Consider the following 27,450-nt stretch of genomic DNA (forward strand, 5'->3'; position numbering starts at 1 on the left):
CTGACTTCTGTGTGTGCTGGTTGCTTGGGGTTGTGTGCTGGCTGCAGTGTTATGTGTGAACTGTTGCCTGTGTTTGTGTCTCCCCACTTCCGTATCTCTGTAGCTCCTGTCACCGATGCTGTGCAGGCTGGCTGCATGCACTTTGTGTACTGGCTATAGGGTGTTCCCATTTATGCTGGTTCTGTGATGCGTGAACAGGGTCTGAGTATGGATGCAGTGTGCGGATCTGTCTTGTGCCTTGCTGGGTGTTGCCCCTTGCTGCTGACCCAGGAGGTTATGCCATCTGCCCTTCTGTGTGGTGTCGCCTGGTAAAGTGCTGTATCCTTGTCTATGCTTTGCCTTATTTTCTGTACCTGTTCTGTGTCTTCATCCAGTCTGTTTCATGCATAGCCTGGCAGTGCTCCACTGCTTCTGATCCTGTCTGCTCTATGTATAGCCTGGCAGTGCTCCACTGCTTCTGATCCTGTCTGTCCCATGTATAGCCTGGCAGTGTAACTGCTTCTGATCCTGTCTGATCCATGTATAGCCTGGCAGTGCTCCACTGCTTCTGATCCTGTCTGTTCCATGTATAGCCTGGCAGTGTAACTGCTTCTGATCCTGTCTGATCCATGTATAGCCTGGCAGTGCTCCACTGCTTCTGATCCTGTCTGTTCCATGTATAGCCTGGCAGTGTAACTGCTTCTGATCCTGTCTGATCCGTGTATAGCCTGGCAGTGCTCCACTGCTTCTGATCCTGTCTGTTTCATGTATAGCCTGGCAATGTAACTGCTTCTGATCCTGTCTGCTCCATGTCTAGCCTGGCAGTGCTCCACTGCTTCTGATCCTGTCTGCTCCATGTATAGCCTGGCAGTGTAACTGCTTCTGATCCTGTCTGCTCCATGTCTAGCCTGGCAGTGCTCCACTGCTTCTGATTCTGTCTGTTAAATGTATAGCCTGGCAGTGTAACTGCTTCTGATTCTGTCTGTTCCATGTATAGCCTGGCAGTCCTCCACTGCTTCTGATCCTGTCTGTTCCATGTCTAGCCTGGCAGTGCTCCACTGTTTCTGATTCTGTCTGTTAAATGTATAGCCTGGCAGTGTAACTGCTTCTGATCCTGTCTGTTCCATGTATAGCCTGGCAGTGCTCCACTGCTTCTGATCCTGTCTGTTCCATATATAGCCTGGCAGTGCTCCACTGCTTCTGATCCTGTCTGTTTCATGTATAGCCTGGCAATGTAACTGCTTCTGATCCTGTCTGTTCCATGTATAGCCTGGCAGTGTAACTGCTTCTGATCCTGTCTGTTTCATGTATAGCCGGGCAATGTAACTGCTTCTGATCCTGTCTGTTCCATGTATAGCCCGGCAGTGCTCCACTGCTTCTGATCCTGTCTGTTCCATGTCTAGCCTGGCAGTGCTCCACTGCTTCTGATCCTGTCTGTTCCATGTCTAGCCTGGCAGTGCTCCACTGCTTCTGATCCTGTCTGTTCCATGTCTAGCCTGGCAGTGCTCCACTGCTTCTGATCCTGTCTGTTCCATGTCTAGCCTGGCAGTGCTCCACTGCTTCTGATCCTGACTGTTCCATGTATAGCCTGGCAGTGCTCCACTGCTTCTGATCCTGTCTGTTCCATGTATAACCTGGCAGTGCTCTACTGCTTCTGATTCTGTCTGTTCCATGTATAGCCTGGCAGTGCTCAACTGCTTCTGATCCCGTCTGTTCCATGTATAGCCTGGCAGTGCTCCACTGCTTCTGATCCTGTCTGTTCCATGTATAGCCTGGCAGTGCTCCACTGCTTCTGATCCTGTCTGTTCCATGTATAGCCTGGCAGTGCTCCACTGCTTCTGATCCTGTCTGTTCCATGTATAGCCTGGCAGTGTAACTGCTTCTGATCCTGTCTGATCCATGTATAGCCTGGCAGTGCTCCACTGCTTCTGATCCTGTCTGTTCCATGTATAGCCTGGCAGTGTAACTGCTTCTGATCCTGTCTGATCCATGTATAGCCTGGCAGTGCTCCACTGCTTCTGATCCTGTCTGTTTCATGTATAGCCTGGCAATGTAACTGCTTCTGATCCTGTCTGCTCCATGTCTAGCCTGGCAGTGCTCCACTGCTTCTGATCCTGTCTGCTCCATGTATAGCCTGGCAGTGTAACTGCTTCTGATCCTGTCTGCTCCATGTCTAGCCTGGCAGTGCTCCACTGCTTCTGATTCTGTCTGTTAAATGTATAGCCTGGCAGTGTAACTGCTTCTGATTCTGTCTGTTCCATGTATAGCCTGGCAGTGCTCCACTGCTTCTGATCCTGTCTGTTCCATGTCTAGCCTGGCAGTGCTCCACTGCTTCTGATTCTGTCTGTTAAATGTATAGCCTGGCAGTGTAACTGCTTCTGATCCTGTCTGTTCCATGTATAGCCTGGCAGTGCTCCACTGCTTCTGATCCTGTCTGTTCCATATATAGCCTGGCAGTGCTCCACTGCTTCTGATCCTGTCTGTTTCATGTATAGCCTGGCAATGTAACTGCTTCTGATCCTGTCTGTTCCATGTATAGCCTGGCAGTGTAACTGCTTCTGATCCTGTCTGTTTCATGTATAGCCTGGCAATGTAACTGCTTCTGATCCTGTCTGTTCCATGTATAGCCCGGCAGTGCTCCACTGCTTCTGATCCTGTCTGTTCCATGTCTAGCCTGGCAGTGCTCCACTGCTTCTGATCCTGTCTGTTCCATGTATAGCCTGGCAATGTAACTGCTTCTGATCCTGTCTGTTCCATGTTTAGCCTGGCAGTGCTCCACTGCTTCTGATCCTGTCTGCTCCATGTATAGCCTGGCAGTGTAACTGCTTCTGATCCTGTCTGCTCCATGTCTAGCCTGGCAGTGCTCCACTGCTTCTGATTCTGTCTGTTAAATGTATAGCCTGGCAGTGTAACTGCTTCTGATTCTGTCTGTTCCATGTATAGCCTGGCAGTGCTCCACTGCTTCTGATCCTGTCTGTTCCATGTCTAGCCTGGCAGTGCTCCACTGCTTCTGATTCTGTCTGTTAAATGTATAGCCTGGCAGTGTAACTGCTTCTGATCCTGTCTGTTCCATGTATAGCCTGGCAGTGCTCCACTGCTTCTGATCCTGTCTGTTCCATATATAGCCTGGCAGTGCTCCACTGCTTCTGATCCTGTCTGTTTCATGTATAGCCTGGCAATGTAACTGCTTCTGATCCTGTCTGTTTCATGTATAGCCTGGCAATGTAACTGCTTCTGATCCTGTCTGTTCCATGTATAGCCCGGCAGTGCTCCACTGCTTCTGATCCTGTCTGTTCCATGTCTAGCCTGGCAGTCCTCCACTGCTTCTGATCCTGTCTGTTCCATGTCTAGCCTGGCAGTGCTCCACTGCTTCTGATCCTGTCTGTTCCATGTCTAGCCTGGCAGTGCTCCACTGCTTCTGATCCTGTCTGTTCCATGTATAGCCTGGCAGTGCTCCACTGCTTCTGATCCTGACTGTTCCATGTATAGCCTGGCAGTGCTCCACTGCTTCTGATCCTGTCTGTTCCATGTATTACCTGGCAGTGCTCTACTGCTTCTGATTCTGTCTGTTCCATGTATAGCCTGGCAGTGCTCAACTGCTTCTGATCCCGTCTGTTCCATGTATAGCCTGGCAGTGCTCCACTGCTTCTGATCCTGTCTGTTCCATGTATAGCCTGGCAGTGCTCCACTGCTTCTGATCCTGTCTGTTCCATGTATAGCCTGGCAGTGCTCCACTGCTTCTGATCCTGTCTGTTTCATATATAGCCTGGCAGTGCTCCACTGCTTCTGATCCTGTCTGTTAAATGTATAGCCTGCCAGTCAGGGGCGTACATAAAAATCACTGGGCCCCATAGCAGGAATCTAAATTGGGCCCCCATTCCCCTTTTATAGCCCCTCCTTTTGAACTATTCTTGCTGCTGCGTTTTATATTTTATGCCATCAGGGCCGGATTGGGATTACAAAACAGCCCTGGCACACAAAAGAGGTATAATAGACGCAGTGTACAGGTATATAGTATATACAGCAGTGTACTGATATGTGAGGTAGGAGGTATAATAGATGCAGTGTGTACAGATATATATTATATACAGCAGTGCACTGATATGTGAGGTATGAGGTATAATAGATGCAGTGTGTACAGATATATAGTATATACAGCAGTGTACTGATATGTGAGGTACGAGGTATAATAGATGCAGTGTGTACAGATATATAGTATATTCAGCAGTGTACTGATATGTGAGGTACGAGGTATAATAGATGCAGTGTGTACAGATATGTAGTATATACAGCAGTGTACTGATATGTGAGGTACGAGGTATAATAGATGCAGTGTGTACAGATATATAGTATATACACCAGTGTACTGCTATGTGAGGTACGAGGTATAATAGATACAGAGTACAGATATATAGTATATACAGCAGTGTACTGATATGTGAGGTACGAGGTATAATAGATGCAGTGTGTACAGATATATAGTATATACAGCAGTGTACTGATATGTGAGGTATGAGGTATAATAGTTGCAGTGTGTACAGATATATAGTATATACAGCAGTGTACTGATATGTGAGGTATGAGGTATAATAGACACAGTGTGTACAGATATATAGTATATACAGCAGTGTACTGATATGTGAGGTACGAGGTATAATAGATGCAGTGTGTACAGATATATAGTATATACAGCAGTGTACTGATATGTGAGGTACGAGGTATAATAGAAGCAGTGAGTACAGATATATAGTATATACAGCAGTGTACTGATATGTGAGGTACGAGGTATAATAGATGCAGTGTGTACAGATATATAGTATATACAGCAGTGTACTGATATGTGAGGTACGAGGTATAATAGATGCAGTGTGTACAGATATATAGTATATACACCAGTGTACTGATATGTGAGGTACGAGGTATAATAGATACAGAGTACAGATATATAGTATATACAGCAGTGTACTGATATGTGAGGTATGAGGTATAATAGTTGCAGTGTGTACAGATATATAGTATATACAGCAGTGTACTAATATGTGAGGTACGAGGTATAATAGAAGCAGTGTGTACAGATATATAGTATATACAGCAGTGTACTGATATGTGAGGTACGAGGTATAATAGATGCAGTGTGTACAGATATATAGTATATACAGCAGTGTACTGATATGTGAGGTACAAGGTATAATAGACGCAGTGTACAGGAATATAGTATATACAGCAGTGTACTGATATGTGAGGTACGAGGTATAATAGATGCAGTGTGTACAGATATATAGTATATACAGCAGTGTACTGATATGTGAGGTACGAGGTATAATAGATGCAGTGTGTACAGATATATAGTATATACAGCAGTGTACTATGTGAGGTATGAGGTATAATATATGCAGTGTGTACAGATATATAGTATATACAGCAGTGTACTGATATGTGAGGTACGAGGTATAATAGATACAGTGTACAGATATATAGTATATACAGCAGTGTACTGATATGTGAGGTACGAGGTATAATAGAAGCAGTGTGTACAGATATATAGTATATACAGCAGTGTACTGCTATGTGAGGTATGAGGTATAATAGATGCAGTGTACAGATATATAGTATATACAGCAGTGTACTGATATGTGAGGTACGAGGTATAATAGATGCAGTGTGTACAGATATATAGTATATACAGCAGTGTACTGATATGTGAGGTATGAGGTATAATAGATGCAGTGTGTACAGATATATAGTATAGACAGCAGTGTACTGATATGTGAGGTATGAGGTATAATAGAGGAGGTGTGTACAGATATATAGTATATACAGCAGTGTACTGATATGTGAGGTATGAGGTATAATAGTTGCAGTGTGTACAGGTATATAGTATGTACAGCAGTGTACTGATATGTGAGGTACGAGGTATAATAGATGCAGTGTGTACAGATATATAGTATATACAGCAGTGTACAGATATATAGTATATACAGCAGTGTACTGATATGTGAGGTATGAGGTATAATAGACACAGTGTGTACAGATATATAGTATATACAGCAGTGCACTGATATGTGAGGTACGAGGTATAATAGATGTAGTGTGTACAGATATATAGTATATACAGCAGTGTACTGATATGTGAGGTATGAGGTATAATAGATGCAGTGTGTACAGATATATAGTATATACAGCAGTGTACTGATATGTGAGGTACGAGGTATAATAGATGCAGTGTGTACAGATATATAGTATATACAGCAGTATACTGATATGTGAGGTATGAGGTATAATAGATGCAGTGTGTACAGATATGTAATATATACAGCAGTGTACTGATATGTGAGGTATGAGGTATAATAGATGCAGTGTGTACAGATATATAGTATATACAGCAGTGCACTGATATGTGAGGTACGAGGTATAATAGATGCAGAGTGTACAGATATATAGTATATACAGCAGTGTACTGATAGGTGAGGTATGAGGTATAATAGATGCAGTGTGTACAGATATATAGTATATACAGCAGTGTACTGATATGTGAGGTACGAGGTATAATAGATGCAGTGTGTACAGATATATAGTATATACAGCAGTGCACTGATATGTGAGGTACGAGGTATAATAGATGCAGTGTGTACAGATATATAGTATATACAGCAGTGTACTGATATGTGAGGTACGAGGTATAATAGATGAGGTGTGTACAGATATATAGTATATACAGCAGTGTGCTGATATGTGAGGTACGAGGTATAATAGATACAGTGTGTACAGATATATAGTATATACAGCAGTGTACTGATATGTGAGGTATGAGGTATAATAGATGCAGTGTGTACAGATATATAGTATATACAGCAGTGTACTGATATGTGAGGTATGAGGTATAATAGATGCAGTGTGTACAGATATATAGTATATACAGCAGTGTACTGATATGTGAGGTATGAGGTATAATAGATGCAGTGTGTACAGATATGTAATATATACAGCAGTGTACTGATAGGTGAGGTATAAGGTATAATAGATGCAGTGTGTACAGATATATAGTATATACAGCAGTGTACTGATATGTGAGGTATGAGGTATAATAGATGCAATGTGTACAGATATATAGTATATACAGCAGTGTACTGATATGTGAGGTACGAGGTATAATAGATGCAGTGTGTACAGATATATAGTATATACAGCAGTGTACTGATATGTGAGGTATGAGGTATAATAGATGCAGTGTGTACAGATATATAGTATATACAGCAGTATACTGATATGTGAGGTATGAGGTATAATAGATGCAGTGTGTACAGATATGTAATATATACAGCAGTGTACTGATAGGTGAGGTATGAGGTATAATAGATGCAGTGTGTACAGATATATAGTATATACAGCAGTGTACTGATATGTGAGGTATGAGGTATAATAGATGAGGTGTGTACAGATATATAGTATATACAGCAGTGTACTGATATGTAAGGTACGAGGTATAATAGATGCAGTGTGTACAGATATATAGTATATACAGCAGTGTACTGATATGTGTGGTACGAGGTATAATAGATGCAGTGTACAGATATATAGTATATACAGCAGTGTACTGATATGTGAGGTACGAGGTATAATAGATGCAGGGTGTACAGATATATAGTATATACAGCGGTGTACTGATATGTGAGGTACGAGGTATAATAGATGCAGTGTACAGATATATAGTATATACAGCAGTGTACTGATATGTGAGGTACGAGGTATAATAGACGCAGTGTGTACAGATATATAGTATATACAGCAGTGTACTGATATGTGAGGTATGAGGTATAATAGATGCAGTGTATACAGATATATAGTATATACAGCAGTGTACTGATATGTGAGGTACGAGGTATAATAGATGCAGTGTGTACAGATATATAGTATATACAGCAGTGTACTGATATGTGAGGTACGAGGTATAATAGACGCAGTGTGTACAGACATATAGTATATACAGCAGTGTACTGATATGTGAGGTATGAGGTATAATAGATGCAGTGTATACAGATATATAGTATATACAGCAGTGTACTGATATGTGTGGTACGAGGTATAATAGATGCAGTGTGTACAGATATATAGTATATACAGCAGTGTACTGATATGTGAGGTACGAGGTATAATAGATGCAGTGTATACAGATATATAGTATATACAGCAGTGTACTGATATGTGAGGTACGAGGTATAATAGATGCAGTGTGTACAGATATATAGTATATACAGCAGTGTACTGATATGTGAGGTACGAGGTATAATAGATGCAGTGTATACAGATATATAGTATATACAGCAGTGTACTGATATGTGAGGTATGAGATATAATAGACGCAGTGTGTACAGATATATAGTATATACAGCAGTGTACTGATATGTGAGGTACGAGGTATAATAGATGCAGTGTATACAGATATATAGTATATACAGCAGTGTACTGATATGTGAGGTACGAGGTATAATAGATGCAGTGTGTACAGATATATAGTATATACAGCAGTGTACTGATATGTGAGGTACGAGGTATAATAGATGCAGTGTGTACAGATATATAGTATATACAGCAGTGTACTGATATGTGTGGTACGAGGTATAATAGATGCAGTGTGTACAGATATATAGTATATACAGCAGTGTACTGATATGTGTGGTACGAGGTATAATAGATGCAGTGTGTACAGATATATAGTATATACAGCAGTGTACTGATATGTGAGGTACGAGGTATAATAGATGCAGTGTGTACAGATATGTAATATATACAGCAGTGTACTGATAGGTGAGGTATGAGGTATAATAGATGCAGTGTGTACAGATATATAGTATATACAGCAGTGCACTGATATGTGAGGTACGAGGTATAATAGATGCAGTGTGTACAGATATATAGTATATACAGCAGTGTACTGATATGTGAGGTATAATAGATGCAGTGTGTACAGATATATAGTATATACAGCAGTGTACTGATATGTGAGGTATGAGGTATAATAGATGCAGTGTGTACAGATATATAGTATATACAGCAGTGTACTGATATGTGAGGTACGAGGTATAATAGATGCAGTGTGTACAGATATATAGTATATACAGCAGTGTACTGATATGTGAGGTACGAGGTATAATAGATGTAGTGTGTACAGATATATAGTATATACAGAAGTGTACTGATAGGTGAGGTATGAGGTATAATAGATGCAGTGTGTACAGGTATATAGTATATACAGCAGTGTACTGATATGTGAGGTACGAGGTATAATAGATGCAGTGTACAGATATATAGTATATACAACAGTGTACTGATATGTGAGGTACGAGGTATAATAGATTCAGTGTGTACAGATATATAGTATATACAGCAGTGTACTGATATGTGAGGTATGAGGTATAATAGATGCAGTGTGTACAGGTATATAGTATATACACCAGTGTACTGATATGTGAGGTACGAGGTATAATAGTTGCAGTGTGTACAGATATATAGTATATACAGCGGTGTACTGATAGGTGAGGTATGAGGTATAATAGATGCAGTGTGTACAGATACACAGCAGTGTACTGATATGTGAGGTACGAGGTATAATAGATGGAGTGTGTACAGATATATAGTATATACAGCAGTGCACTGATAGGTGAGGTATGAGGTATAATAGATGCAGTGTGTACAGATATATAGTATATACAGCAGTGTACTGATATGTGAGGTATGAGGTATAATAGATGCAGTGTGTACAGATATATAGTATATACAGCAGTGTACTGATATGTGAGGTACGAGGTATAATAGATGCAGTGTGTAAAGGTATATAGTATATACAGCAGTGTACTGATATGTGAGGTATGAGGTATAATAGATGCAGTGTGTACAGATATATAGTATATACAGCAGTGCACTGATATGTGAGGTACGAGGTATAATAGATGCAGTGTGTACAGATATATAGTATATACAGCAGTGTACTGATATGTGAGGTACGAGGTATAATAGATGCAATTTGTACAGATATATAGTATATACAGCAGTGTACTGATATGTGAGGTATGAGGTATAATAGATGAGGTGTGTACAGATATATAGTATATACAGCAGTGTACTGATATGTGAGGTACGAGGTATAATAGATGCAGTATGTACAGATATATAGTATATACAGCAGTGTACTGATATGTGAGGTATGAGGTATAATAGATGAGGTGTGTACAGATATATAGTATATACAGCAGTGTACTGATATGTGAGGTACGAGGTATAATAGATGCAGTGTGTACAGATATATAGTATATACAGCAGTATACTGATATGTGAGGTATGAGGTATAATAGATGCAGTGTGTACAGATATGTAATATATACAGCAGTGTACTGATAGGTGAGGTATGAGGTATAATAGATGCAGTGTGTACAGATATATAGTATATACAGCAGTGTACTGATATGTGAGGTATGAGGTATAATAGATGAGGTGTGTACAGATATATAGTATATACAGCAGTGTACTGATATGTAAGGTACGAGGTATAATAGATGCAGTGTGTACAGATATATAGTATATACAGCAGTGTACTGATATGTGTGGTACGAGGTATAATAGATGCAGTGTACAGATATATAGTATATACAGCAGTGTACTGATATGTGAGGTACGAGGTATAATAGATGCAGGGTGTACAGATATATAGTATATACAGCGGTGTACTGATATGTGAGGTACGAGGTATAATAGATGCAGTGTACAGATATATAGTATATACAGCAGTGTACTGATATGTGAGGTACGAGGTATAATAGACGCAGTGTGTACAGATATATAGTATATACAGCAGTGTACTGATATGTGAGGTATGAGGTATAATAGATGCAGTGTATACAGATATATAGTATATACAGCAGTGTACTGATATGTGAGGTACGAGGTATAATAGATGCAGTGTGTACAGATATATAGTATATACAGCAGTGTACTGATATGTGAGGTACGAGGTATAATAGACGCAGTGTGTACAGACATATAGTATATACAGCAGTGTACTGATATGTGAGGTATGAGGTATAATAGATGCAGTGTATACAGATATATAGTATATACAGCAGTGTACTGATATGTGTGGTACGAGGTATAATAGATGCAGTGTGTACAGATATATAGTATATACAGCAGTGTACTGATATTTGAGGTACGAGGTATAATAGATGCAGTGTATACAGATATATAGTATATACAGCAGTGTACTGATATGTGAGGTACGAGGTATAATAGATGCAGTGTGTACAGATATATAGTATATACAGCAGTGTACTGATATGTGAGGTACGAGGTATAATAGATGCAGTGTATACAGATATATAGTATATACAGCAGTGTACTGATATGTGAGGTATGAGATATAATAGACGCAGTGTGTACAGATATATAGTATATACAGCAGTGTACTGATATGTGAGGTACGAGGTATAATAGATGCAGTGTATACAGATATATAGTATATACAGCAGTGTACTGATATGTGAGGTACGAGGTATAATAGATGCAGTGTGTACAGATATATAGTATATACAGCAGTGTACTGATATGTGAGGTACGAGGTATAATAGATGCAGTGTGTACAGATATATAGTATATACAGCAGTGTACTGATATGTGTGGTACGAGGTATAATAGATGCAGTGTGTACAGATATATAGTATATACAGCAGTGTACTGATATGTGTGGTACGAGGTATAATAGATGCAGTGTGTACAGATATATAGTATATACAGCAGTGTACTGATATGTGAGGTACGAGGTATAATAGATGCAGTGTGTACAGATATGTAATATATACAGCAGTGTACTGATAGGTGAGGTATGAGGTATAATAGATGCAGTGTGTACAGATATATAGTATATACAGCAGTGCACTGATATGTGAGGTACGAGGTATAATAGATGCAGTGTGTACAGATATATAGTATATACAGCAGTGTACTGATATGTGAGGTATAATAGATGCAGTGTGTACAGATATATAGTATATACAGCAGTGTACTGATATGTGAGGTATGAGGTATAATAGATGCAGTGTGTACAGATATATAGTATATACAGCAGTGTACTGATATGTGAGGTACGAGGTATAATAGATGCAGTGTGTACAGATATATAGTATATACAGCAGTGTACTGATATGTGAGGTACGAGGTATAATAGATGTAGTGTGTACAGATATATAGTATATACAGAAGTGTACTGATAGGTGAGGTATGAGGTATAATAGATGCAGTGTGTACAGGTATATAGTATATACAGCAGTGTACTGATATGTGAGGTACGAGGTATAATAGATGCAGTGTACAGATATATAGTATATACAGCAGTGTACTGATATGTGAGGTACGAGGTATAATAGATTCAGTGTGTACAGGTATATAGTATATACACCAGTGTACTGATATGTGAGGTGTGAGGTATAATAGATGCAGTGTGTACAGATATATAGTATATACAGCAGTGTACTGATATGTGAGGTACGAGGTATAATAGATGCAGTGTACAGATATATAGTATATACAGCAGTGTATTGATATGTGAGGTATGAGGTATAATAGATGCAGTGTGTACAGGTATATAGTATATACAGCAGTGTACTGATATGTGAGGTACGAGGTATAATAGATGCAGTGTACAGATATATAGTATATACAGCAGTGTACTGATATGTGAGGTATGAGGTATAATAGATGCAGTGTGTACAGGTATATAGTATATACACCAGTGTACTGATATGTGAGGTACGAGGTATAATAGTTGCAGTGTGTACAGATATATAGTATATACAGCGGTGTACTGATATGTGAGGTATAATAGATGCAGAGTGTACAGATATATAGTATATACAGCAGTGTACTGATATGTGAGGTACGAGGTATAATAGATGCAGTGTGTACAGATATATAGTATATACAGCAGTGCACTGATAGGTGAGGTATGAGGTATAATAGATGCAGTGTGTACAGATATATAGTATATACAGCAGTGTACTGATATGTGAGGTATGAGGTATAATAGATGCAGGGTGTACAGATATATAGTATATACAGCGGTGTACTGATATGTGAGGTACGAGGTATAATAGATGCAGTGTGTACAGGTATATAGTATATACAGCAGTGTACTGATATGTGAGGTACGAGGTATAATAGATGCAGTGTGTACAGGTATATAGTATATACAGCAGTGTACTGATATGTGAGGTACGAGGTATAATAGATGCAGTGTGTACAGATATATAGTATATACAGCAGTGTACTGATATGTGAGGTACGAGGTATAATAGATGTAGTGTGTACAGATATATAGTATATACAGCAGTGTACTGATAGGTGAGGTATGAGGTATAATAGATGCAGTGTGTACAGGTATATAGTATATACAGCAGTGTACTGATATGTGAGGTACGAGGTATAATAGATGCAGTGTACAGATATATAGTATATACAGCAGTGTACTGATATGTGAGGTACGAGGTATAATAGATTCAGTGTGTACAGATATATAGTATATACAGCAGTGTTCTGATATGTGAGGTATGAGGTATAATAGATGCAGTGTGTACAGATATATAGTATATACAGCAGTGCACTGATAGGTGAGGTACGAGGTATAATAGATGCAGTGTGTACAGATATATAGTATATACAGCAGTGTACTGATATGTGAGGTACGAGGTATAATAGATGCAGTGTGTAAAGGTATATAGTATATACAGCAGTGTACTGATATGTGAGGTATGAGGTATAATAGATGCAGTGTGTACAGATATATAGTATATACAGCAGTGCACTGATATGTGAGGTACGAGGTATAATAGATGCAGTGTGTACAGATATATAGTATATACAGCAGTGTACTGATATGTGAGGTACGAGGTATAATAGATGCAATTTGTACAGATATATAGTATATACAGCAGTGTACTGATATGTGAGGTATGAGGTATAATAGATGAGGTGTGTACAGATATATAGTATATACAGCAGTGTACTGATATGTGAGGTACGAGGTATAATAGATGCAGTATGTACAGATATATAGTATATACAGCAGTGTACTGATATGTGAGGTATGAGGTATAATAGATGAGGTGTGTACAGATATATAGTATATACAGCAGTGTACTGATATGTGAGGTACGAGGTATAATAGATGCAGTGTGTACAGGTATGTGTTAAGGCTGGCCGCAGGCTAGCCTGGATTTGTGGGAGGGGCCGGTACCTGTCTTAAGCAGTCTGGCTCTCCCAGGCAGCACGTCGGCATTCGGACGTCTGCTACTTCCGGGTGTGACGTCATCAGCAAGCGTCCTGCACGAGTCGGATCTCAGAGAAGCGGGTGTACCTTTCACTTCAGTCTGCAAGCTGTTCAGGTCGTTTTCCATGATAACTGCTTTGTTTGGGGAGCGTGGCATCGTGGAGGAGGGTAGGAGGGTGTGTAGAGAGGGGGAAGTGTGCCGGAGGATCGCTTCTCCTCACTGCGTTCAGGCACATGCAATTCAAGTTTTGGCACCAATGGGCAGCATTGTCACATAGTCTCAGCATAACCTGTATCTAAGTTCATACAGGGGCTGCGAGTCATCTGGGCTCAGCAGGTTAAACTCTGGCAGCTGGGTGCTGGTGCCATTACTGAGTTGATTACTTACAAGGTTGCTGCTTGTGCACATGTTTGACACTCATCACATACACTACATACATACCTTAGACACATAGTTCGCACATCAGGCAGTTTGACGAAAAAAAAAAAAAAAAAAGGGTACAAGTGGATTGTTAAATAAAGTAAAAAAAAAAAAAAAAGTGGGTTGTTCAAATAAAGAAAAAAAAAACAAAAAAACTTTATCCACCAAGCTGCATCCATACACCTCTAGCACAGGTTCATCCACCAACACAGCTACACGCTCGCACGACATACACACCCCGTTTCATCTCGTAGACTAGTGTCATACGTCATACGGTCTGTTTTCCACAAATCCTATACTTACATACATCACCTACCACGTCTGTAGGTTCTTTAGCCCGCAGTATTCGTTTTAATTAATCTGCCACGTCACAGATTCACACAAACTCGGGCTCGCTTCATACGTCAGTGGAAACGACTATCATACTCCCTGTCAGCCTCGAAGGCTTTTCGTTCAATCGTTTCACGCTGCTGGGGGGGGGGGGGAAGGGGAGGGGCTTAGATTCCGTCATCTTGTTTGTCAGCTTACGGGCAGCAGGTCGTAGGGTTAACAGGTTGTTTTGTTTTTTTTTTTTCCCTTTTCTTTTTTCTTTCCCCTCTTCTTTCTTTCCACGTTTTTTTTTATTTTTTATTTTATTTGTTGTTTGTTTGTTTGGTGTTTTCTTTCTTTTGTTGTGTCTTTAGTCATGGGCACACATTGACTTCACGTACATATACCACCTACTTACCCCATACAGGTAGTCTGCACATATGACAGCGGCGTAAAAAAAAAAAAAAAAAAAATGAAATGAAAGTTCTTCCTTTAGGGGGCGTGGTTACTATTAATAAAAAAAAAAAAAAAAAAAAAAAAAAAAGGGGGCTTTCTAAAGGAAGGATTTTCATGTTGTCCTGGTGGTAATCTTTCCACTAGCCTTTTGCATACACCACTAGCATAGATACATTCACCAACCACTGTCACACTCTCGCACGACAGTCAGAGACACTTCGTTTCATCTCGTAGTATAGTGTCATACGTCATACGGTCTGTTTTCCACGACTCCTATTCTTACATACATTCACCTACCACGTCTGTAGGTTCGTTAGCCCGCAGTATTCGTTTTTAATCAGTCTGCCACGCCACAGATTCAGTTAAACTCGGGCTCGCTTCATCCGTCAGTGGAAACGACTATCATACTTCACGTGAGCCTCATCGACCGCTCCTCATACGTTCATACTGTCGGGGGAGGGGGGTTGGCTTCTGTCAGTTGTCTGTCGGCTTAAACGGGCTGCCCTGTCACGGTCTGCATCGTGAAGCCGGCATGACTGAGCCGGGTGAATGTCGAGGTCCTTGACCGCCTGCTGCGGCTTCATCCCGTTCAGCCGTTCCGCGCTTTTCTGGTGGAAGGTTTCCTACGGGGATTCCACACTGGGCTCATAGCCTTGCCTCAGCAGACACACGAGTGCCCCAATCAAATCAGGTGTCCGTTCCTTGCTCATGTCTCAGGTTTGCACCAAGAGAGAATTGCAGTCTCTGTTGGGCATGTTATACTTTGCCATGAGGATCATTCCTCAGGGTAGATCATTCATTTCAAGATTGCTAGTCTTATTACAACAGACCAGTGATTTGGACGCATCAGTGCATCTTAATGCTAACGCCCGAGAAGATCTGTTCATGTGGGACAGATTTCTCAGTGGGTGGAACGGCATTTCCATGTTTATTCCGAGGGCCACTTCTGATTCTCCACACGTATTTTCAGACGCAGCTGCCTCGGTAGGTTTCGCGGCCATATCTGCTCACATTGGTTCGCCGGCTCATGGCCCACACACGTGCTACAGTTGCCGGGGTTTTCTCAGATGTCGGCATTGTTCGAGATCTATCCTATCGTAGCAGCTGCTATAGTCTGGGGGCATAGGTGGTCGGGTCACACGGTGGTTTCCACACTGACAACATGGCGACCGCAGAGATCTTCAACAAGGGCAGATCTAAATCGTTACTTATCATGTCTTTCATGCGTAGATTGACCTGGATAGCTCTGGAACAGGGGTTTCATTTTCATGCCCGGTTTTTGGACGGGGTCAGCAACGTTGCAGCTGATGCTTTATCTCGTTTTGATTTTTCTCGCTTTTTCTTACAGAACCCAGAAGCAGACTCAGTGGGCACCCCGGTACCGGACTGGCGGCTGCTGGTCTTGGATTAGACTCTCTGATGATGGTCGCCAGTTCACTCATTACCAAGTCTTTGTCGGCCAGTACGTTGCGGTCGTACCGCCGAGCGTGGGTGTTTTTTTTTTTTTTCGAACTTTAAGTTGGCATATCCTAGAGGTGACACAGGTCAGGTCAAGTATATGGTGGCTTTCGTGCCTTATTGTCATTCGGTATTGGCTTTGTCCTACAACACCATTAGGCTATATTTGGCTGGGGTGCTGCATTTTTTGGCACTTCAAGAGCCAGACAGACCCTCTATATTTTCAGCTCACCCGATCAAGGCCATCCTCAGAGGCATTCAAAAGAGCCAGGTCACGGTCAAGTCGGTCCGTCGACCTATTAAGGGGGACACGTTTCTTAGCCTGTCGGAAGTTCTCACATTCTCACCATTCAGAGTCCTTCCCAGCCTGGTGATCAAGGCGGCGATGTACTTGGCGTTTTACGGGTTTTAAGACCAGGTGAAGTGACACAGGCCAGACAAGGGGCGGTGGCTCTCCGCAAGGGAGATTTAGTCAGGATGGGCAGTAACTCATTGCAGTTGCCTCACAACAAAACAAGGCAGGTAGGTCCCGGCCATGTAGTTAAGTTCTTCCAGACCACAAACGCATGGTGTCCAGTGACAGTCTTGGACAACCTCTTGCTGGCCCTTAGTCTTCACAGCCCCACCGACCCATTACTTCCATTCCCTGTTGGTCCACTGACGTCCAGCCAGTTCATCAAACATATTCGCATCCTGTTGACCAGTGTAGGATTGAATCTGGCTCAATTCTCGGGGCATTCTTTCCGCATCGGTGCGGCATCCGCAGCGTCCAAGCATGGAGTCCCTGTGCATATCATTAAACACTTGGGGCGCTGGCGCTCGGGGTGCTTTGTACGGTATATCCCGGAGCCACAAGCGGAGCTGGTCCAAGCATTCAGCACCTAGCACCTCAGGCCTATCCTTCCCTCACTGGTGGGTTTTGCCCCCTTTTTCAGGCATACCGACCTAGTGAGGCCAAGGCACACCTCAGGCCAATTAGGTAGGGGGGTGGTGGTTGGGCATCTTCCACTCGTTTAGGTCCTGACCACAAGTGTTAAGGCTGGCCGCAGGCTAGCCTGGATTTGTGGGAGGGGCCGGTACCTGTCTTAAGCAGTCTGGCTCTCCCAGGCAGCCTGGATTTGTGGGAGGGGCCGGTACCTGTCTTAAGCAGTCTGGCTCTCCAAGGCAGCACGTCGGCATTCGGACGTCCCCTGCCCACCCATTCCCATTCTTCATTCAGTCATTCAACCATCACATTCAGGGTATGCCCCCTTTTTCAGGCATACCGACCTAGTGAGGCCAAGGCACACCTCAGGCCAATTAGGTAGGGGGGTGGTGGTTGGGCATCTTCCACTCGTTTAGGTCCTGACCACAAATAGTATATACAGCAGTGTACTGATATGTGAGGTACGAGGTATAATAGATGCAGTGTGTACAGATATATAGTAAATACCTCATACCTCACATATCAATACACTGCTGTATATACTATATATCTGTACACACTGCATCTATTATACCTCACCTATCAGTACACTTCTGTATATACTATATATCTGTACACACTACATCTATTATACCTCGTACCTCACATATCAGTACACTGCTGTATATACTATATACCTGTAAACACTGCATCTATTATACCTAATACCTCACATATCAGTACACTGCTGTATATACTATATATCTGTTCACACTGCATCTATTATACCTCATACCTCACATATCAGTACACTGCTGTATATACTATATATCTGTACACACTGCGTCTATTATACCTCATACCTCACATATCAGTACACTGCTGTATATACTATATATCTGTACACACTGCATCTATTATACCGCGTACCTCACCTATCAGTACACTTCTGTATATACTATATATCTGTACACACCTCATCTATTATACCTCGTACCTCACATATCAGTACACTGCTGTATATACTATATATCTGTACACACTGCATCTATTATACCGCATACCTCACCTATCAGTACACCGCTGTATATACTATATATCTGTACACACTGCAACTATTATACCTCGTACCTCACATATCAGTACACTGCTGTATATACTATATATCTGTACACACCTCATCTATTATACCTCATACCTCACATATCAGTACACTGCTGTATATACTATATATCTGTACACACTGCATCTATTATACCTCGTACCTCACATATCAGTACACTGCTGTATATACTATATATCTGTACACACCTCATCTATTATACCTCGTACCTCACATATCAGTACACTGCGGTATATACTATATATCTGTACAAATTGCATGTATAATACTGTGTAATATATGCTGTGTGTGTATATATATATATATATATACACACACACAGCAGTGTATTGATGTGAGACATACAAGGTATAATGCTGCTGATGCAGTGTTTACAGAAATATGTGTTCAGTTATACATTATGGTCACTGTGTGTGAGGTACATGAGGTAGTGGTCACTGTGAGGTACATGAGGTAGTGGTCACTGTGTGGGAGGTACATGAGGTAGTGGTCACTGTAACTGTCTGAAGTATTATACATGAGTGAGCAATGAGTAAAAACAGGGCATGGAGGAGGGGGGGGGGGGGTAAATGATGAAAAGTGGAGGACCTCCTCTTACCACTCCATTCCAGTCTGTATGGATCAATGCAGAGCTGCTTGTGAACTTCTAATACTTGCTGTTAGGGGTTGAAGGACCTGTGATGATGTCATCACAGGTCCTGGCAGATATACCTTTGAAACCTAGGAACTACGCCATTTTTGGTGCAGTTCCTTTGCTAGATTCCGCAGGACCTGTGATGCTGAAGATGATGTCATCACAGGTCCTGGCAGATGCACTGTTCTAACCTGGGAACTACACTTTACACTGTGCAGTTCCCTTACAGGACCTCTGATGACATCATCAAAGGTCCTTTAGCTTTAGAAAGATAAACAGGAGCAATTAGGGGGCGTGGCCTCTCCTCCAGTTCGGGCCCCTCTTCCTCACAGGCCCCATAGCAGCTGCGTGGTCTGCCTATATGGTAGGTACGCCACTGCTGGCAGTGTAACTGCTTCTGAGATCCTGTTTGTTTCATGTATAGCCTGGCAGTGTAACTGCTTCTGATCCTGTCTGTTCCATGTATAGCCTGGCAGTGTAACTGCTTCTGATCCTGTCTGCTCCATGTATAGTCTGGCAGTGCTCCACTGCTTCTGATCCTGTCTGTTCCATGTATAGCCTGGCAGTGCTCCACTGCTTCTGATCCTGTCTGTTCCATGTATAGCCTGGCAGTGTAACTGCTTCTGATCCTGTCTGTTCCATGTATAGCCTGGCAGTGTAACTACTTCTGATCCTGTCTGCTCCATGTATAGTCTGGCAGTGCTCCACTGCTTCTGATCCTGTCTGTTCCATGTATAGCCTGGCAGTGCTCCACTGCTTCTGATCCTGTCTGTTCCATGTCTAGCCTGGCAGTGTAACTGCTTCTGATCCTGTCTGATCCATGTATAGCCTGGCAGTGTAACTGCTTCTGATCCTGTCTGCTCCATGTATAACCTGGCAGTGCTCCACTGCTTCTGATCCTGTCTGTTCCATGTATAGCCTGGCAGTGCTCAACTGTTTCTGATCCTGTCTGTTCCATGTATAGCCTAGCAGTGCTCTACTGCTTCTGATCCTGTCTGTTAAATGTATAGCCTGGCAGTGCTCAACTGCTTCTGATCCTGTCTGTTCCATGTATAGCCTGACAGTGCTCCACTGCTTCTGATCCTGTCTGCTCCATGTCTAGCCTGGCAGTGCTCCACTGCTTCTGATCCTGTCTGCTCCGTGTCTAGCCTGGCAGTGCTCCACTGCTTCTGATCCTGTCTGTTCCATGTATAGCCTGGCAGTGCTCCACTGCTTCTGATCCTGTCTGTTCCATGTATAGCCTGGCAGTGTAACTGCTTCTGATCCTGTCTGCTCCATGTCTAGCCTGGCAGTGCTCCACTGCTTCTGATCCTGTCTGCTCCATGTCTAGCCTGGCAGTGCTCCACTGCTTCTGATCCTGTCTGTTCCATGTATAGCCTGGCAGTGCTCCACTGCTTCTAATCCTGCCTGTTCCATGTATAGCCTGGCAGTGTAACTGCTTCTGATCCTGTCTGCTCCATGTATAGCCTGGCAGTGCTCCACTGCTTCTGATCCTGTCTGCTCCATGTATAGCCTGGCAGTGTAACTGCTTCTGATCCTGTCTGCTCCATGTCTAGCCTGGCAGTGCTCCACTGCTTCTGATCCTGTCTGTCCCATGTATAGCCTGGCAGTGTAACTGCTTCTGATCCTGTCTGTCCCATGTATAGCCTGACAGTGCTCCACTGCTTCTGATCCTGTCTGTCCCATGTATAGCCTGGCAGTGTAACTGCTTCTGATTCTGTCTGCTCCATGTCTAGCCTAGCAGTGCTCCACTGCTTCTGATCCTGTCTGTTTCATGTATAGCCTGGAAGTGCTCCACTGCTTCTGATTCTGTCTGTTCCATGTATAGCCTGGCAGTGCTCCACTGCTTCTGATCCTGTCTGTTCCATGTATAGCCTGGCAGTGTAACTGCTTCTGATCCTGTCTGTTCCACGTATAGCCTGGCAGTGTAACTGCTTCTGATCCTGTCTGTTACATTTATAGCCTAGCAGTGCTCCACTGCTTCTGATCCTGTCTGCTCCATGTATAGCCTGGCAGTGTAACTGCTTCTGATCCTGTCTGTTAAATGTATAGCCTGACAGTGCTCTACTGCTTCTGATCCTGTCTGTTCCATGTATAGCCTGGCAGTGCTCCACTGCTTCTGATCCTGTCTGTTCCATGTATAGCCTGACAGTGCTCTACTGCTTCTGATCCTGTCTGTTCCATGTATAGTCTGGCAGTGCTCCACTGCTTCTGATCCTGTCTGTTCCATGTATAGCCTGGCAGTGCTCCACTGCTTCTGATCCTGTCTGTTCCATGTATAGCCTGACAGTGCTCTACTGCTTCTGATCCTGTCTGTTAAATGTATAGCCTGGCAGTACTCCACTGCTTCTGATCCTGTCTGTTCCATGTATAGCCTGGCAGTGCTCCACTGCTTCTGATCCTGTCTGTTCCATGTATAGCCTGACAGTGCTCTACTGCTTCTGATCCTGTCTGTTCCATGTATAGCCTGGCAGTGCTCCACTGCTTCTGATCCTGTCTGCTCCATGTATAGCCTGGCAGTGCTCCACTGCTTCTGATCCTGTCTGTTCCATGTATAGCCTGGCAGTGTAACTGCTTCTGATTCTGTCTGTTCCATGTATAGCCTGGCAGTGCTCCACTGCTTCTGATTCTGTCTGTTCCATGTATAGCCTGACAGTGCTCTACTGCTTCTGATCCTGTCTGTTCCATGTATAGCCTGGCAGTGCTCCACTGCTTCTGATCCTGTCTGTTTCATGTATAGCCTGGCAGTGCTCTACTGCTTCTGATTCTGTCTGTTCCATGTATAGCCTGGCAGTGCTCCACTGCTTCAGATCCTGTCTGTTCCATGTATAACCTGGCAGTGCTCCACTGTTTCTGATCCTGTATGTTCCATGTATAGCCTGGCAGTGCTCCACTGCTTCTGATCCTGTCTGTTCAATGTATAGCCTATCAGTCCTCCACTGCTTCTGATCCTGTCTGTTTCATGTATAGCCTGGCAGTGCTCCACAGCTTCTGATCCTGTCTGTTTCATGTATAGCCTGGCAGTGCTCCACTGCTTCTGATCCTGTCTGTTCCATGTATAGCCTGGCAGTGCTCCACTGCTTCTGATCCTGTCTGTTCCATGTATAACCTGGCAGTGCTCCACTGCTTCTGATCCTGTATGTTCCATGTATAGCCTGGCAGTGCTCCACTGCTTCTGATCCTGTCTGTTCAATGTATAGCCTGTCAGTCCTCCACTGCTTCTGATCCTGTCTGTTCCATGTATAGCCTGACAGTGCTCCACTGCTTCTAATCCTGTCTGTTCCATGTATAGCCTGGCAGTGCTCAACTGCTTCTGATCCTGTCTGTCCCATGTATAGCCTGGCAGTGTAACTGCTTCTGATCCTGTCTGTTCCATGTATAGCCTGGCAGTGCTCCACTGCTTCTGATCCTGTCTGCTCCATGTATAGCCTGGCAGTGCTCCACTGCTTCTGATCCTGTCTGTTCCATGTATAACCTGGCAGTGCTCCACTGCTTCTGATTCTGTCTGTTCCATGTATAGCCTGGCAGTGTAACTGCTTCTGATCCTGTCTGCTCCATGTCTAGCCTGGCAGTCCTCCACTGCTTCTGATCCTGTCTGTTCCATGTATAGCCTGGCAGTGTAACTGCTTCTGATCCTGTCTGTTACATTTATAGCCTAGCAGTGCTCCACTGCTTCTGATGCTGTCTGTTCCATGTATAGCCTGGCAGTGTAACTGCTTCTGATCCTGTCTGTTCCATGTCTAGCCTGGCAGTGTAACTGCTTCTGATCCTGTCTGATCCATGTATAGCCTGGCAGTGTAACTGCTTCTGATCCTGTCTGCTCCATGTATAACCTGGCAGTGCTCCACTGCTTCTGATCCTGTCTGTTCCATGTATAGCCTGGCAGTGCTCAACTGTTTCTGATCCTGTCTGTTCCATGTATAGCCTAGCAGTGCTCTACTGCTTCTGATCCTGTCTGTTAAATGTATAGCCTGGCAGTGCTCAACTGCTTCTGATCCTGTCTGTTCCATGTATAGCCTGACAGTGCTCCACTGCTTCTGATCCTGTCTGTTCCATGTATAGCCTGGCAGTGCTCCACTGCTTCTGATCCTGTCTGTTCCATGTATAGCCTGGCAGTGCTCCACTGCTTCTGATCCTGTCTGTTCCATGTATAGCCTGGCAGTGTAACTGCTTCTGATCCTGTCTGATCCATGTATAGCCTGGCAGTGCTCCACTGCTTCTGATCCTGTCTGCTCCATGTATAGCCTGGCAGTGTAACTGCTTCTGATCCTGTCTGCTCCATGTCTAGCCTGGCAGTGCTCCACTGCTTCTGATCCTGTCTGTTCCATGTATAGCCTGGCAGTGCTCTACTGCTTCTGATCCTGTCTGCTCCATGTCTAGCCTAGCAGTGCTCCACTGCTTCTAATCCTGCCTGTTCCATGTATAGCCTGGCAGTGTAACTGCTTCTGATCCTGACTGCTCCATGTATAGCCTGGCAGTGTAACTGCTTCTGATCCTGTCTGCTCCATGTCTAGCCTGGCAGTGCTCCACTGCTTCTGATCCTGTCTGTCCCATGTATAGCCTGGCAGTGTAACTGCTTCTGATCCTGTCTGTTCCATGTATAGCCTGGCAGTGCTCCACTGCTTCTGATTCTGTCTGTTCCATGTATAGCCTGGCAGTGCTCCACTGCTTCTGATCCTGTCTGTTCCATGTATAGCCTGGCAGTGTAACTGCTTCTGATCCTGTCTGCTCCATGTCTAGCCTGGCAGTGCTCCACTGCTTCTGATCCTGTCTGTCCCATGTATAGCCTGGCAGTGTAACTGCTTCTGATCCTGTCTGTTCCATGTATAGCCTGGCAGTGCTCCACTGCTTCTGATCCTGTCTGTTCCATGTATAGCCTGGCAGTGCTCCACTGCTTCTAATCCTGCCTGTTCCATGTATAGCCTGGCAGTGTAACTGCTTCTGATCCTGTCTGCTCCATGTATAGCCTGGCAGTGTAACTGCTTCTGATCCTGTCTGCTCCATGTCTAGCCTGGCAGTGCTCCACTGCTTCTGATCCTGTCTGTCCCATGTATAGCCTGGCAGAGTAACTGCTTCTGATCCTGTCTGTCCCATGTATAGCCTGACAGTGCTCCACTGCTTCTGATCCTGTCTGTCCCATGTATAGCCTGGCAGTGTAACTGCTTCTGATTCTGTCTGCTCCATGTCTAGCCTAGCAGTGCTCCACTGCTTCTGATCCTGTCTGTTTCATGTATAGCCTGGAAGTGCTCCACTGCTTCTGATTCTGTCTGTTCCATGTATAGCCTGGCAGTGCTCCACTGCTTCTGATCCTGTCTGTTCCATGTATAGCCTGGCAGTGTAACTGCTTCTGATCCTGTCTGTTCCACGTATAGCCTGGCAGTGTAACTGCTTCTGATCCTGTCTGTTACATTTATAGCCTAGCAGTGCTCCACTGCTTCTGATCCTGTCTGCTCCATGTATAGCCTGGCAGTGTAACTGCTTCTGATCCTGTCTGTTAAATGTATAGCCTGACAGTGCTCTACTGCTTCTGATCCTGTCTGTTCCATGTATAGCCTGGCAGTGCTCCACTGCTTCTGATCCTGTCTGTTCCATGTATAGCCTGACAGTGCTCTACTGCTTCTGATCCTGTCTGTTCCATGTATAGTCTGGCAGTGCTCCACTGCTTCTGATCCTGTCTGTTCCATGTATAGCCTGGCAGTGCTCCACTGCTTCTGATCCTGTCTGTTCCATGTATAGCCTGACAGTGCTCTACTGCTTCTGATCCTGTCTGTTAAATGTATAGCCTGGCAGTACTCCACTGCTTCTGATCCTGTCTGTTCCATGTATAGCCTGGCAGTGCTCCACTGCTTCTGATCCTGTCTGTTCCATGTATAGCCTGACAGTGCTCTACTGCTTCTGATCCTGTCTGTTCCATGTATAGCCTGGCAGTGCTCCACTGCTTCTGATCCTGTCTGCTCCATGTATAGCCTGGCAGTGCTCCACTGCTTCTGATCCTGTCTGTTCCATGTATAGCCTGGCAGTGTAACTGCTTCTGATTCTGTCTGTTCCATGTATAGCCTGGCAGTGCTCCACTGCTTCTGATCCTGTCTGTTCCATGTATAGCCTGACAGTGCTCTACTGCTTCTGATCCTGTCTGTTCCATGTATAGCCTGGCAGTGCTCCACTGCTTCTGATCCTGTCTGTTTCATGTATAGCCTGGCAGTGCTCTACTGCTTCTGATTCTGTCTGTTTCATGTATAGCCTGGCAGTGCTCCACTGCTTCTGATCCTGTCTGTTCCATGTATAACCTGGCAGTGCTCCACTGCTTCTGATCCTGTATGTTCCATGTATAGCCTGGCAGTGCTCCACTGCTTCTGATCCTGTCTGTTCAATGTATAGCCTGTCAGTCCTCCACTGCTTCTGATCCTGTCTGTTCCATGTATAGCCTGACAGTGCTCCACTGCTTCTAATCCTGTCTGTTCCATGTATAGCCTGGCAGTGCTCAACTGCTTCTGATCCTGTCTGTCCCATGTATAGCCTGGCAGTGTAACTGCTTCTGATCCTGTCTGTTCCATGTATAGCCTGGCAGTGCTCCACTGCTTCTGATCCTGTCTGCTCCATGTATAGCCTGGCAGTGCTCCACTGCTTCTGATCCTGTCTGTTCCATGTATAACCTGGCAGTGCTCCACTGCTTCTGATTCTGTCTGTTCCATGTATAGCCTGGCAGTGTAACTGCTTCTGATCCTGTCTGCTCCATGTCTAGCCTGGCAGTCCTCCACTGCTTCTGATCCTGTCTGTTTCATGTATAGCCTGGCAGTGCTCCACTGCTTCTGATTCTGTCTGTTCCATGTATAGCCTGGCAGTGCTCCACTGCTTCTGATCCTGTCTGTTCCATATATAGCCTGGCAGTGTAACTGCTTCTGATCCTGTCTGTTCCACGTATAGCCTGGTAGTGTAACTGCTTCTGATCCTGTCTGTTACATTTATAGCCTAGCAGTGCTCCACTGCTTCTGATCCTGTCTGTTTCATGTATAGCCTGGCAGTGCTCCACTGCTTCTGATCCTGTCTGTTCCATGTATAGCCTGACAGTGCTCTACTGCTTCTGATCCTGTCTGTTAAATGTATAGCCTGGAAGTGCTCCACTGCTTCTGATCCTGTCTGTTCCATGTATAGCCTGGCAGTGCTCCACTGCTTCTGATCCTGTCTGTTCCATGTATAGCCTGACAGTGCTCTACTGCTTCTGATCCTGTCTGTTCCATGTATAGCCTGGCAGTGCTTCACTGCTTCTGATCCTGTCTGCTCCATGTATAGCCTGGCAGTGTAACTGCTTCTGATCCTGTCTGTTCCATGTATAGCCTGGCAGTGCTCCACTGCTTCTGATCCTGTCTGTTCCATGTATAGCCTGGCAGTGCTCCACTGCTTCTGATCCTGTCTGTTCCATGTATAGCCTGGCAGTGCTCAACTGCTTCTGATCCTGTCTGCTCCATGTCTAGCCTGGCAGTGCTCCACTGCTTCTGATCCTGTCTGTTTCATGTATAGCCTGGCAGTGCTCCTGTCTGTTCCATGTATAGCCTGGCAGTGCTCCACTGCTTCTGATCCTGTCTGTTCCATGTATAGCCTGGCAGTGTCACTGCTTCTGATCCTGTCTGTTCCATGTATAGCCTGGCAGTGCTCCACTGCTTCTGATCCTGTCTGTTCCATGTATAGCCTGGCAGTGCTCCACTGCTTCTGATCCTGTCTGCTCCATGTCTAGCCTGGCAGTGCTCCACTGCTTCTGATCCTGTATGTTCCATGTATAGCCTGACAGTGTAACTGCTTCTGATCCTGTCTGCTCCATGTATAACCTGGCAGTGCTCTACTGCTTCTGATTCTGTCT

The sequence above is a fragment of the Bufo bufo genome, chromosome 9 (genome assembly GCF_905171765.1).
Source record: "Bufo bufo chromosome 9, aBufBuf1.1, whole genome shotgun sequence".
Taxonomy (NCBI): Eukaryota; Metazoa; Chordata; class Amphibia; order Anura; family Bufonidae; genus Bufo; species Bufo bufo.